The following is a 12,385-nucleotide window of genomic DNA, read 5'->3' as shown; positions in this document are numbered from 1 at the left end:
GTTTCGGTAACATGTATAAGACAGGAGGTCTTGGATTGGTAGGTGTAAGGAATCTTTTAGTTTTCTCGTTAATGGTACCATTATCAAAAGCTTTATTGATGATGATGATCAAATCTTTGGTGTACTCCCCTGTGGGATCTCCAGGGAGAGTGTCATAAGTGTCAGTATCACCAATGTGTGTGGTGACTTTGTCTTCATAAAAGGTGGTGTCCATGACTACCAGGGCCCCTCCCTTGTCTGCATTCTGGCAGATGATGTTAGGGTTGTCAGCGATTTTTTGTAGTACATTTCTTTCTTTACGGGTGAGATTCCCACGTTTAGCCGGTTGTATAAAAGGAAGTTTGAGAATTTCTTGTCTGACCAGGTTTTCGAATGCGTCAATAATTTTATGGCTTAGAGGGGCCATAAAAGTGCTGTGTGGTCGCAAACCTCTGAGCATATCTTCCTCCTGAGTATCAATGGGGCAGATGTTAAGGAAATAGTGTTTCAAGCGTATATTGCGTATCAATTTGAATGTACTCACTTCGAGTTCCAGAGTATTGGTTCCCGTGGTTGGTACAAAAGATTGTCCCCTTTGGAGGATGTGTGTTTCTTCGTCCGACAAGCTGGTGGAGGAAATGTTGATCACCAGATTATCCTCTGGGTTCAGCGTCTTCCTTTGGCTTTCTTGCTTTTCACCGGTGGTGTTTTTTCCGCTTCCTCGGCGGGTTTTTCCCCCCCGGGCTCTTTTTGTTGGTTGAGGCCTGGCTCTAAAAAAGGAACCGCAGTGTTAGTTGAGGTACTTGGGGTTTGATCATCCGTTTCTGTTCTGGTACGTGTAGGTCTTGATCTTTGGTCATCCTCGGAGGATGATGTTTCATTGGCCGAAAAAGGGTTGTACGGTTTGTTTGGACGTCGGCGGGCGTATGCCTCGGCCCAAGAGTAGACCTCGCCGAGTTTATAGTCTATGGTGTCCCTTTTAAATTTCCTGAGTTTTCTCTCCTGAGTTTCTCGTACATGTTTGTCTAATTGAATGTTTATATCCTCTAGCATTTTTTTCAGTTCTTCCTCGGTCAGGGTGTCGTCTAGCTCCTTTCTGACGTTAGAAATTTCTTGTGTGAGTTCATCCAAAGTCTTAGCCAGCTCCTCCACGATCAATAAAATCAGATCAAGGGAACATTTATTTAAAATGGAGTACCAGCGTTCCACAAATTTAGTGTTATTCTTGCAAAGCAGTGGTTTGAGAGGGACCCGTAGGCCACGAGGGATCCGTTGGACACGATGGTATCGGATCAGAGTACTTGCGTGAAGTTTTTGATTTGATTGCTTTTTTAGTAAGTAGAGCAATTGGCGAAGGTTACTTTCTACACTGCGGGTGTTACCAGTGACTATGACATCTTCCTGTATCATCCCGTAGATTTTATCTGCGTCCTCTGTGGAGTAAGCGAAGGTAGTGGCTTTTTGATCGGTCATACCTGAGACCGATTCGAAATTCATGGTTTGAGCGTGCTGAGTTCCGTTAGGCAGAAAATGAAGAAATGTATGGAGAAGTGGTTCTCGCACAGCTGAGGTGATCCCAAAGATAAGGATTTGTAATGAGCTTTCGTGTGCAGCAGGGTAGTAAACACTGTCTAGCCAAGCAGTGTATAAAAGAAGATTCCAAAAGAAACTCTCCTGCCTAGGGAGAGAACAACCCAGCGCACTACTTTAGTGAGACCAGTGGTCTAGTTCCATATTCAGTATAAAAAAAGAGTAGTAATCCAAATGAAGTTATCAAATCTCCAGATTTATTTGAATGGATGAGACGATGTTAATGTTGATGAAGCATATCAGTATATAGCGATCCACATATATGTTAATTCAGGTGTGTTTAACACATCACACGACCCAATGCATTTCGGGCATTGCCCGTCGTCAGGGGAATTACTCTACAAACAAAAACAAAAACCAGCTGTAGTATCCGAATAAACTTCTAGTACAATCAAGAATTACTGTGACTAAGTGAGGTGATGGTTTACAAAAAACGGAAAGTGATTGTGATGGAAATCCGAGGTGACAGAAAACAACGTGAACAAGCTGCGTTGAGACAAAAGCGGAAGTATAGACGAAATGAGAGTAACAAAACTGAAAAGCTGGGAGTGACCGATAACCTCAAAGAATGCTAAGAGATTAACTCTGAAAGTCTCGGGAGAGTAGAAAACATGCAAGGTAAGTCACGAAGAAAATAGTAACCGCCACCAGTAAAGCGGAGTATACAGCGAGCTCAAGACGAGCATACTCACAGATGTGGAGATAGCACGGACTCCGCGGAGTTCCGAGAAGGTGAGCACTCGGTAAGCGAGCAGAAAGGCAGATTATAACGGAGGTAAACATAGAAGTAGGACTACATAGTCCAAAGAAGGATGAGCGCCATCTTAGAATGTGCATAGAAGTGAACTGGTAGGAAAAACTAAAAAGGACCGAAAATGTGAAACTGTCCAGCCTACAACTATGCTATTATTCTTTGACGTTTTTTACCAAATTGACCTTGGTGATAGTTCACACATCGTGAATTAGATCTCTCTAAAACATTGCTGCCATTATCCACTACTCGCGTCACACTAAATGAGCATCGCTATAATAATCCCAATGCGCGTTAGAATGAATATTCGCGCATGCGCCAGAAAGGCGCTGACGCTTCTCAATCGCGCATGCGCCTTTCATAGAACAGCACGCTGGCAAGACCACTTGCCACACGCGTGCGCACGTCTTAGAACTTTCGCGCATGCGCTCCTTTAACCACCACTACCGCACCCAGGCTTAATATTTACGCCGTTTGCCTCACCGGACATACCATATAAGGTATGTCTACTAACCATTAAGTGGACGGATTATCCATGTATGGGCATTAGGCGCTTCCGACAATTACCCTATGAGTGCCAAACCAATCAGGGAATCGGAGCATAAAAACCGCACGGCATGCATCCACAGCCACTACCAGCGGAGCAGCGTGTGGGGTAGCACGGAGGCAAACTCGTCCCGAGTCTGTGAGTATTGGGTAAACAAAAACACCATTTCCCATCCAAAAAGTGAGTACAAAATATTGAAAATGATCCTTTGTCCTTCTAGATTGCAAAATTAGCAATCAACCCCAGACGTTCTTGAATGCTCATGAAGCAAGACATCTCTTTACAATGAGTATGACCAATATGCTTCCTACAAACTTTATGTGTGTTATCTATGTTGTGGGTCCTGTCTGTCATTTCTCTTTACAGGGCCAATATGCCATGTGGTGTTCCAGGTGACTGCACCTGTATGAGCCACCCTATTGAGGGTAACCATATTAATTTTCCTTTTTGCTTTTTCTAGGTCATGCAAATGCATGGTCAAAAACCGCTGTAGGCACATTATAGCCTTTATTTAGTATTAAGACACTGTAAATAGTCCTGCACTTTTGGTTATTTACACTAACTATAGAGATACGTGAGTAAGGTGGGGAAGTTGTGCCCCCATCCTGAAGAAGGAGCATATGCTCCGAAACATGTCGAAGCACACCAGAGGTACTGTCCATAGTCACGACAGATAATTACCTCACACTGCACTTCTTTTAACAGTACCAACCCGGGGTTGGGAATAAAGTTTTTTCCTGTACACCCACGAGCCAGGTACTTTTTAAACCTTCACTATATCCCACCACTCACATGTTAATACCCCCACCACTTCCACCACACACACCACACATAGTCTAACTTTCAGTGCTCCTGCGTAGTCGTAGGTCGCAGCACGCTGCATCCCGTTAGAGGGGTGCGAAGACCCCTATGATGAAGCATGACACCAAGGGGCCTGTTGGTGTGTGAGGGGTATTTTACAAAACACTGAGTGTCCCCACACCTGTGGTTGACACTTTTCCCTTTCCACTGTGAGTAGGATTCCTTTTGTTTATGTAACAGTGCCCATGGAGTAAGAATCCTATCTCTGCACTCTACCTCCCTCCTGTTGTTTTTTTTGTAACATTCAAAATTAGCATTGGGTTCATACAAACTGACCAATAGAAATGTGACATTTTGAAAGTAGTGTATGACGACAATCCCACTTTCCATTGTCCAGCCCACCAGAAATGACCAAGCACATTCCAATATTCTTGTTCGCTCAGGCCGGACAAACCCATCATAAAACCCTCAACCCAAATCAGTGATTATGTTGTAAAGGAAGGAACAGAAACAGATTGGAAGTGAGATAGAAAGGTGGGAGCAGTGTACCATAAACTTCGGCCTGTCCTACTCTTTGATCTTTATCTGACCAGCTGCTTAACAAGGAACTGGCTCAGCGAGGTCAGCCTCAAGCAAGGGAGTCAGTTCTGCCAGGTCACTCAGAAGTCAGTTAAGGTGTACGTGTCCCAAAGACTCATTCGGCCGTAGTCATCAGCCTATGTGAGGGCAACCACACAAAATGGCTGCCGTACACAAAATGGAACCCGAGGGTTCAAACGAAATCCTCGAATACGTAGTGTTCTCATTGATCGATTAATGCGAAAACACTCGTACACACTACACTCATGATTTGCGGTCTGCTGACACCAAAATCGTCTATTACCGACGATCTTTATTGAACGGGTTCGGAACCACCGAACCTCACCCACAAACCACGGAACTACAGACATTCCTATCCCCACCTGCATGTACTGCTTAAAGTACTACGAGTCTGCATCATCATGGCCTGTGTCTGTATTTCTTGGGTGAAAGCTGAGTGAGCTGCAATTATGGCGGCTACCACAAGTTCACGTACCAGTAAGTTCTTTTGCAACACAAGAGAAAAAAAGTAAAAAAGGCCTATTTTTAGTACTCTCTGACTATGTATGTAGTAGTGAGTCCACCCATAGTGCTGCTAGTGGAAATCCTGAAACTCCCAGTAATGTCACAGGCTTACAAAGACGGTGGAAAGATACATGCCAAAATGTTATACTGTTACAACAGGTATCTGTGCACACGTCGCCTTTTATAGTGTAAATGCTGTAGGTAATCAAACAACACAAGCAATAGACAAACAATGTGGAAGTAGTCTTGATGGAAGTTTTTCTTCAATTCAGATTTTATTCACCACGCCCAGCCAACGCGTGTTTCGCCAGGACTATTAGCCCATCACTTCATCAGGGCTCCCGCGGGCAGCGGTCCAAAGCTATTGCCACAATGGCTATGTGCTCTCAGCTAGTTCTAATTCCGACCCGGCTACCGGGTACTGTGGAGGTTCTTGCTGATTCGTCTCAGCCGTCTCAGCTTTCCAGCGTCTCCGCGTGTAAATGACTTCTGCATTTACACGCGGAGACGCTGGAAAGCTGTACGGATTAACCTGCCGCGCACACGGATACTCCTATGGTGTGTTGCATCTTTGTTATTAACCATCACACGGACGGCTGAGACGAATCAGCGAGAACCTCCACAGTACCCGGTAGCCGGGTCGGAATTAGAACCGACTGAGAGCACATAGCCATTGTGCCAATAGCTTTGGAACCGCTGCCCGTGGGAGCCCTGATGAAGTCGTGGGCTACTAGCCCTGACGAAACACGTGTTGGCTGGGAGTGGTGAATACAATCTGAATTGAAGAAAAACTTCCATCAAGACTACTTCCACATTGTTTGTCTATTGCTTGTGTTGTTTGATTACCTACAGCATTTACTCTGTAAAAATGTGACGTGTGCACAGATAACTGTTGTATCAATCATGTTTGGATCTTGGTCCTAATTGGAGGTTTAGGTTCTTCCTCCTATCTGGGGCACCGTCAAAATAGTGGTTAGAAATTATAAATAACGTCATACACGGGAGGCGCCAGTTGTGGATCGACAATCAAAAAACCTGGTCCGTTATCTTCAAAATGTTATACTGTGTTTGCTACTTGCTGGTGTAACTGATGCTGGTGTTACTGAGTGTCAACTTTACGTTGAATTATTTTGACTTTATGTTAAAGACTATTGGCTACAGTATTTTTCTTTCTTTCTTCATAGATGCTACTCCAAAAAATCTCACCCACAAGGAGATGGCTGTCCGGCCCAGGGCCCGTAAGCTGGAGGCTATTTGTGCCGTGTATCGGTGGTTGTGGGCTCGGGAGTATGAGGACACATCAACAACAACCAGTACGTCCTCCTCCACTGCCCCCGGGTCCACCAGACACAAGCCTCCAGCCAAACAAAGCTGTGGCCCGACAGCCTCCCGCTGCCGCCGCACAGCAGCAAAAACAACAGCTGCCCCCCCCCGAGCCTGGATGGCACGTGTGCGCCGCCTCCGAAAGCGAGTGGACTACCTGGAGTTGTTGGGTAAAAACATCAGCGCCAGCTCCGGGACCTCCGCAAAGAGCTGTGGGACGTGCAGCACCAGCTGTCCACACTACGCCACCGGAGGAAGTGACTGTCCCTTGCCCCTTTTTTAAAGACTGTTGGGGGGGGGGGGTGGGAATTGGGTTTTTGAGAAAGGGGACATTTTGATTTTTGGACATTGGTTTGGTTAGTGGGAGGGGGTGAGTTGGGGTAATTTATTTTATTTTTGTGACATCAACATCCATAATTTATATTTCTTAATAATTATATTTTTCATACCAAAACACAGCATACGCGCTCATATTATTTTGTGTGGGGGTTGGCGATGGTTACTGGACGTTTGGTTTTTCAAACTTACCAGCATGAATGAAACATCTTGTCCTGAAATGTACCAAAATGCAAGTAACCGAGTTAGTCAATTCAGTAGCCCTAATACTGTACTTTACTAGTAGTAATGTCAGTCTCTGCTCTCCTCCCAACTTAGTCCTAGCCCATGATTCTACTACCTCTCCAATATGCTTATCTTACCTGTGATTTGTGAATCACGGTTGGTGAATAAGGTTGGCTGTTGACTTGAATCCTCAACGGAAGCAATATCACTGTTGTGCTGGTAGCAGTAGTGGTACACACTGGCAGTATCACCATATGAAAAAAAGGAAATGAAACATTGAGGGGGCTGAGCGTAGCATTAGAAACAGTACATTAGATAGTACGGTAGAGAACAGTGCCCAAAATTGTAGCCTAAGCAGTGTTAAATTAATGTAAATATAAGTAGTAGTTGCGTGGAGTTGGACTGCTATATAAATTAAGGCAAAGGACACGTCAATAATGTAAAGCAAGCATTAAGCATTTGATTGTTCATGTCGTGTAGGAGGAGGATGTTCTTATCAATCCACGATGGCGCACAGGAACTTCTGATTGTAATGATTTTGGCTGCTTTGACCTTATCCTCCCCAGCAAGTGTGTGGAACACCACAATGAAATACCACACAGCCCGGGGAAGAGGGTTAGGGTTTGAAAATTGGATGGGAATGGTTTTTTTTGGGAAAGTTTGGTAGAGAGGAAAAAAACACAGCATGGACAGTCAAACAACAAATGAAGAGAAACAAATCTTTGGATTTGAAGATATTGATAAATCTTTAAAGGGTCATAAAGGAAGTGCACTACTGCATGCCAGAAGTTGTTTACTAAATGGATGGTTAGGTTACTGCAAAGTAGCACTAGTACTTACTGCAACTTACTTGTAACAACGAAGAAACAAGTTGAGAGTACAGGGCTGCAGTCATTACGCAATTTCACTTGCCTCTCTGTCCTCAGAGAGAATCAACACTTAGAACATTAAAGTACTGTTAAACATAGCAAAAACATAGCAAATAAATGCAGAGTCACACTCATAGAAGTTCACAGCAATAACATTACTTAAAAGATAAGTAGAAATGAATGGATACTGTTACTGTATGTTGTTGTACTTGTCCTGTTCAATTTGGGAAGTTGCATGCATCAAGCCATTCCTCTTATTTGCGGTACTCCTCCGTTCCATCTGACGCTCCGTCGATCAATGTTGGTGACCAGAAGACACCCTGTCCACTGCCTGCCCGGCGGATGCTGAATTGCGGGTCCCTAATGTGAAGCCTGACTTCATTCTTTTTTCCATTGCACAGGGTGAAAGCCGCCCTGTAAATGTTGATGCAAAAACAAGAAGTGATATTAAAACACCACTGAGAAAAAAATATAAGGTACGTACGCTGTGTAGTGCAAAAAGTCACACTTTCAGTTTCAGAATCGACAGTACAATAGTTTCGAAAGGGCGTACTCTGAGTCTCCTTTTGAAGGATAAATAAGTATGGGCGAATTTTGCGGATCTTTCCCCTCAAGCTAGGTGTAGTGTGAACTACGATTTTAGAACAAAATTAGACCTTCCCAGCAGTGCTCCCAGACCCTTAAACACAGACGCTAAAATGTAGAATACCCCCAATCTGACCCAAAAAAACGTGCGATACTGCTACCTGTCTGAGGCCTAGTGGAAAATGGTGACAAAACGTACTTTGAAAGTAAAGTAGGCCCAAATCCCCCCTTTCCCACCATGGATTTTCTTCAAACCACTTGCAACCAAAATTAGACATTTCTCGACAAGTGCTCCAAGAGTAGACCCCAGAACCCAGTTGCCAAAATCTCGATCACCCCCAAACACATGCAATACTTCTAACCCTAACGAGCCCCAAGTTAAAAATAGTGTCAAACGCTTTCTTCAACTAGGCCCTAACTCCCCTTTGCCACCATGGATTTCCGTCAAACCGCCTGCAATCAAAAGTATCCATACCCAGCATTGCTCCAAGACCCCAAAACCCACCCACAAATACCAGGAGCCCCCCCAAACAGCCCCCCGAAAACGCTAAAGTTAGCGAAATTTGTGAAAATGGAAAAACTTTTTCACCTCCGATTTTCTCTAAACCACTTTTATCCGATATTAGACCTTCACAGCAATGCCCCCAGACCCGTCAACCCAGGCGGAAACAAGTTTAACACCCCCGAACAGGCAAAAAGCAAAACCGCAAAAAGTGAGACAGCAAATTTCGGGCCTACCTGGAATTGTGTCCAAATGCGCTGTGCAGCTAGGCCCTAACTCCCCTTTTCTACCATGGATTTCCTGAAAAACAAATGCAATCAACATTAGACTGTGTGCTCCCAGACCCCAAAACCCACCCACAAAAACCTGGAAGCCCCCCAAACAGCACCCAAAGACAGGCAAGTGAGCAAAAACGCAAAACCTTTTTCACCATGGATTTGGTTCAAAACACTTGATTCCGATATTAAACCTTCCGAGCTATGCCCCCAGTCCCCTGCAGCCACCTGCAAAAAAGCAGAACATCCCTTAACAGGCAAAAAGCAAAATTGCAATAACTCATACTTAGAACGTTTTCAGCCAACCAGTCAACATCGGTCCAAACGCGCTCTGCAGCCTGGCCCTAACTCCTCTTTCCCACCATGGATTTTCTTCAAATCACTTCTAATAAAAATTATGCTATCCCAGCAGTGCTCCCAGACCCCCACACCCTCCCCCACAAATCTAGAACACCGCCAAACAGCCCCCCAAATACAAGCAATACTGGTATATTCAAAACATGGCAAATTGCGCTGTTCACAAAACATTGCTGTTTTCAGCACTTCCACTACTTTGATCCTCTTGAAACTCACCGGGACAGTTTCTTGTTCCAGCGATTCACAAGAATCTCAGCAAGTCAGAACAAAATCGAACAACTACGCTCTTTGAAGAAGAAGAAGAAGAAGAAGAAGAAGAAGAAGGTCTATGACTAGTTTTCACTTCGTTTTCACCCAAACACACGCGTCCGCAAAACACCCGAAAAGGCCAAAATTCTACCAATTCTGGACCAAAGAACACCAAACCCCCTAAAACATTGCCAACATCATTATGAACGAGCCTGATCGGGCCCGAGCCCTAGAATCAGCGTGAACCATACCAACTTAAACCCAAAAACCCTAGTAAAACGCACTGAACCCTAAACCGTAGATATGCTTTGTCTGTCTGTGTCAAAGAGCCTAGGTATGCTACATCAGGAGGATGCTTCACTCAGTGGTGCCTGCCTTGACAGTCTGCATGGCCCTGCTGCAAGCATGGGCCAAAAGTCCGTTTCGCTCAAGAATTTGCGTTTTTTTGCTACTTTCGCGAGATTTGCGAAATTCTGAAAAACCGCACATTTTGCAAACATAACGGATGCTTGGCCCAAGCTTGAGGCAGTGCCATGCAGAGGGTCAAGGCAGGCACCACTGAGTGAAGCAACCTGATGTAGCATACCTAGGCTCATTGTCAGACAGACAAAGCATATCTAATTGTATGCAGCTAGCCACATAGCCCCAATTTTACATGAACTGCTGTCTGGAGTCGACTCTGCCTGGCATAACAACAACAGTACACTGCCTTGCCCTCGACCAATATATACCACAAATAGACAGACATGTAGTCCTGCTGTAGTAGTTGTTGTAGACTGGTTTACCTGTTTGCCACTCACGAATGTGCCATAGTTCTTCCGTAAATCGACACTGATGATCCATCCATCCCAGTGAGTGACTGTAAAGAAGAAAGATATATTATTTAATCAATCATCATGGTATATTGGCAAGTGAGTCCGCTCCAATGACATTTTGCATATTTTGTGAAATGCAATATAGTGGTCCCTGAATTTGAAGTACAATGTTGATTAAACAAGGTAAAAAAAGAGAGTTGTTGACATGAGTTACAATTACTGTGTGAAAGATTAGATAATAACTAAGACAAGAAGACATATGAATCATCATTTCATGCACAAAAAACAAACAGCAATTGGTTTCATCAGAGCCAGACAGCCATTGCTGTCCAGTGCATGCCATCTTCTCAATTATTCATTACCTGTTCGAATTTTTGTCCCCATCTTCTTCGGAAAGTGAGGGCCCACAGGGCAGCCTCTCCTGTCAATATCAAAAGTAAATCTGTCAGCAATCAGCAAGCATGTAGTCAGTCAGTAATTTCAGTCCCACTTGAGGGGACTGGTAATCCATCCATCTGCCTTAAGGGAAATGGATAGGGGGAGTCTGGAGGAGGAGTATAAAGGAGCATGATTGAGTTGTGAACTTGTGAACCTCAGGAATGCAGACTGCGGCCCCTTCAAATCAATAAGGAATATAAGATGAAGACAGTGCTGCTGATGGACTTGTTGTGATTAGGTGATTAGAGTTTTGTTGTGGTAAAAGTTGCAAAACAAAGAAAGACACACAGGAATAAAAGTGAATAAGGACAAAAAAAGGAAGTCATTTTCTGGGCTCGGTGTCAGGGAAGTAGAGCTCGTCCTCCAACTCCATGAATTGAGACAGGAGTAGGTCAGGTAACAGAGAAGAACTTCCGTCACCTAAGTCGGTGTCCTTTTCTTCCTGCGTGCATTCACGTACTTTGTAATCTGGTGGTATCAAGTGCTGATTCATCTTGATCAGCACTGAAAACACGTTCAGAAAACACACTTGCGAGTGGGCAAGACAAATAATTTAGAGCCAGGTTGCTGATCAGTGGCCATAGAGCCATTTTCCTGTACCAATACAGCAATGGGTTCGTATGAACAAGGACCTGTGTTGGCTCATCCAGATAGGCCTGCACCATCAACTCAAGGTTCTCCACGGTTGCTCCACTGTGCGTACCATCTGTGGCCTTCTCAGCACTGGAATGAACAAACCCTTGATGAGTTAGCCAATCCGCTTCAACAATATTATGGGTGGGCCTGGTGCAGGTGAGGATGATGATAGAGTTGCTGCTGGTGTCGTTAACGGCTGTGAGGGAAAGTTACTCCCTTCGCCCACAGATTCAGAAGTGGAACTTGACGCTGGATCGCCTGCTGATTCAGTTGGACTTCTGACGGCTCCTTGAATTTTCTGCCGATCTTTTTCGAACCGACTGGCTGACACAGCTATCCAATGTTTGTACTTTGAAACATCTGCCTCATCAAAAGGAATGAATGCTTTGCTGGCCACTGCCTTTTTGTACAGTGGATCCAGATTAGTGGCACAAATGTAATGCTGTTCTGTATGTATCTTTTGAAACCTTTCATTGGCAACTAGGGGGCTTAATAAGTTCTCCGCCAACAGATATGCAGCATGCTTTCCACCATCATCTTTCAACGTTGAAGACACCGCCTTTAGTTGGTGCTCTAGCATGCGCAACAATGGGATAGCTTTGCTCAAAGAACAGTCCTCCCTGCTGACTTCATGTGTGAAGACCTCAAAAGGACGAAGCATGTCTGTCAGGCTTTTAACTAGCTGCCATTCCTCCAACTCTAGCCTCAGGTCAATAGAACCTACTGTAAAGATATAGTCATTGATTACCATGCACTGCTCAAACTGACGCTCAGCATGTAAAAGGTTGAGTTCCAACGTGTTGCCACCTCCTGGATGAGTCCTTTGGCTGGCACTTTATGTACATGTTGAATGCTCCTCAGCTGCTTCCGGGCCTTAAAAGAATGGCTGAAATGTGTGCAGATTCTTCAGCAGGTAGACAGTAACTTCTTGACTTGGTTTTCAGTTTTCAAGAAATCTTGAACAACCAGGTTTATACAGTGCACCAAACACGGCACTCTGAAA

This window comes from Lissotriton vulgaris, chromosome 7, assembly GCF_964263255.1.
Source record: "Lissotriton vulgaris chromosome 7, aLisVul1.2, whole genome shotgun sequence".
NCBI lineage: Eukaryota > Metazoa > Chordata > Amphibia > Caudata > Salamandridae > Lissotriton > Lissotriton vulgaris.
This window is presented reverse-complemented; position numbering follows the sequence as displayed.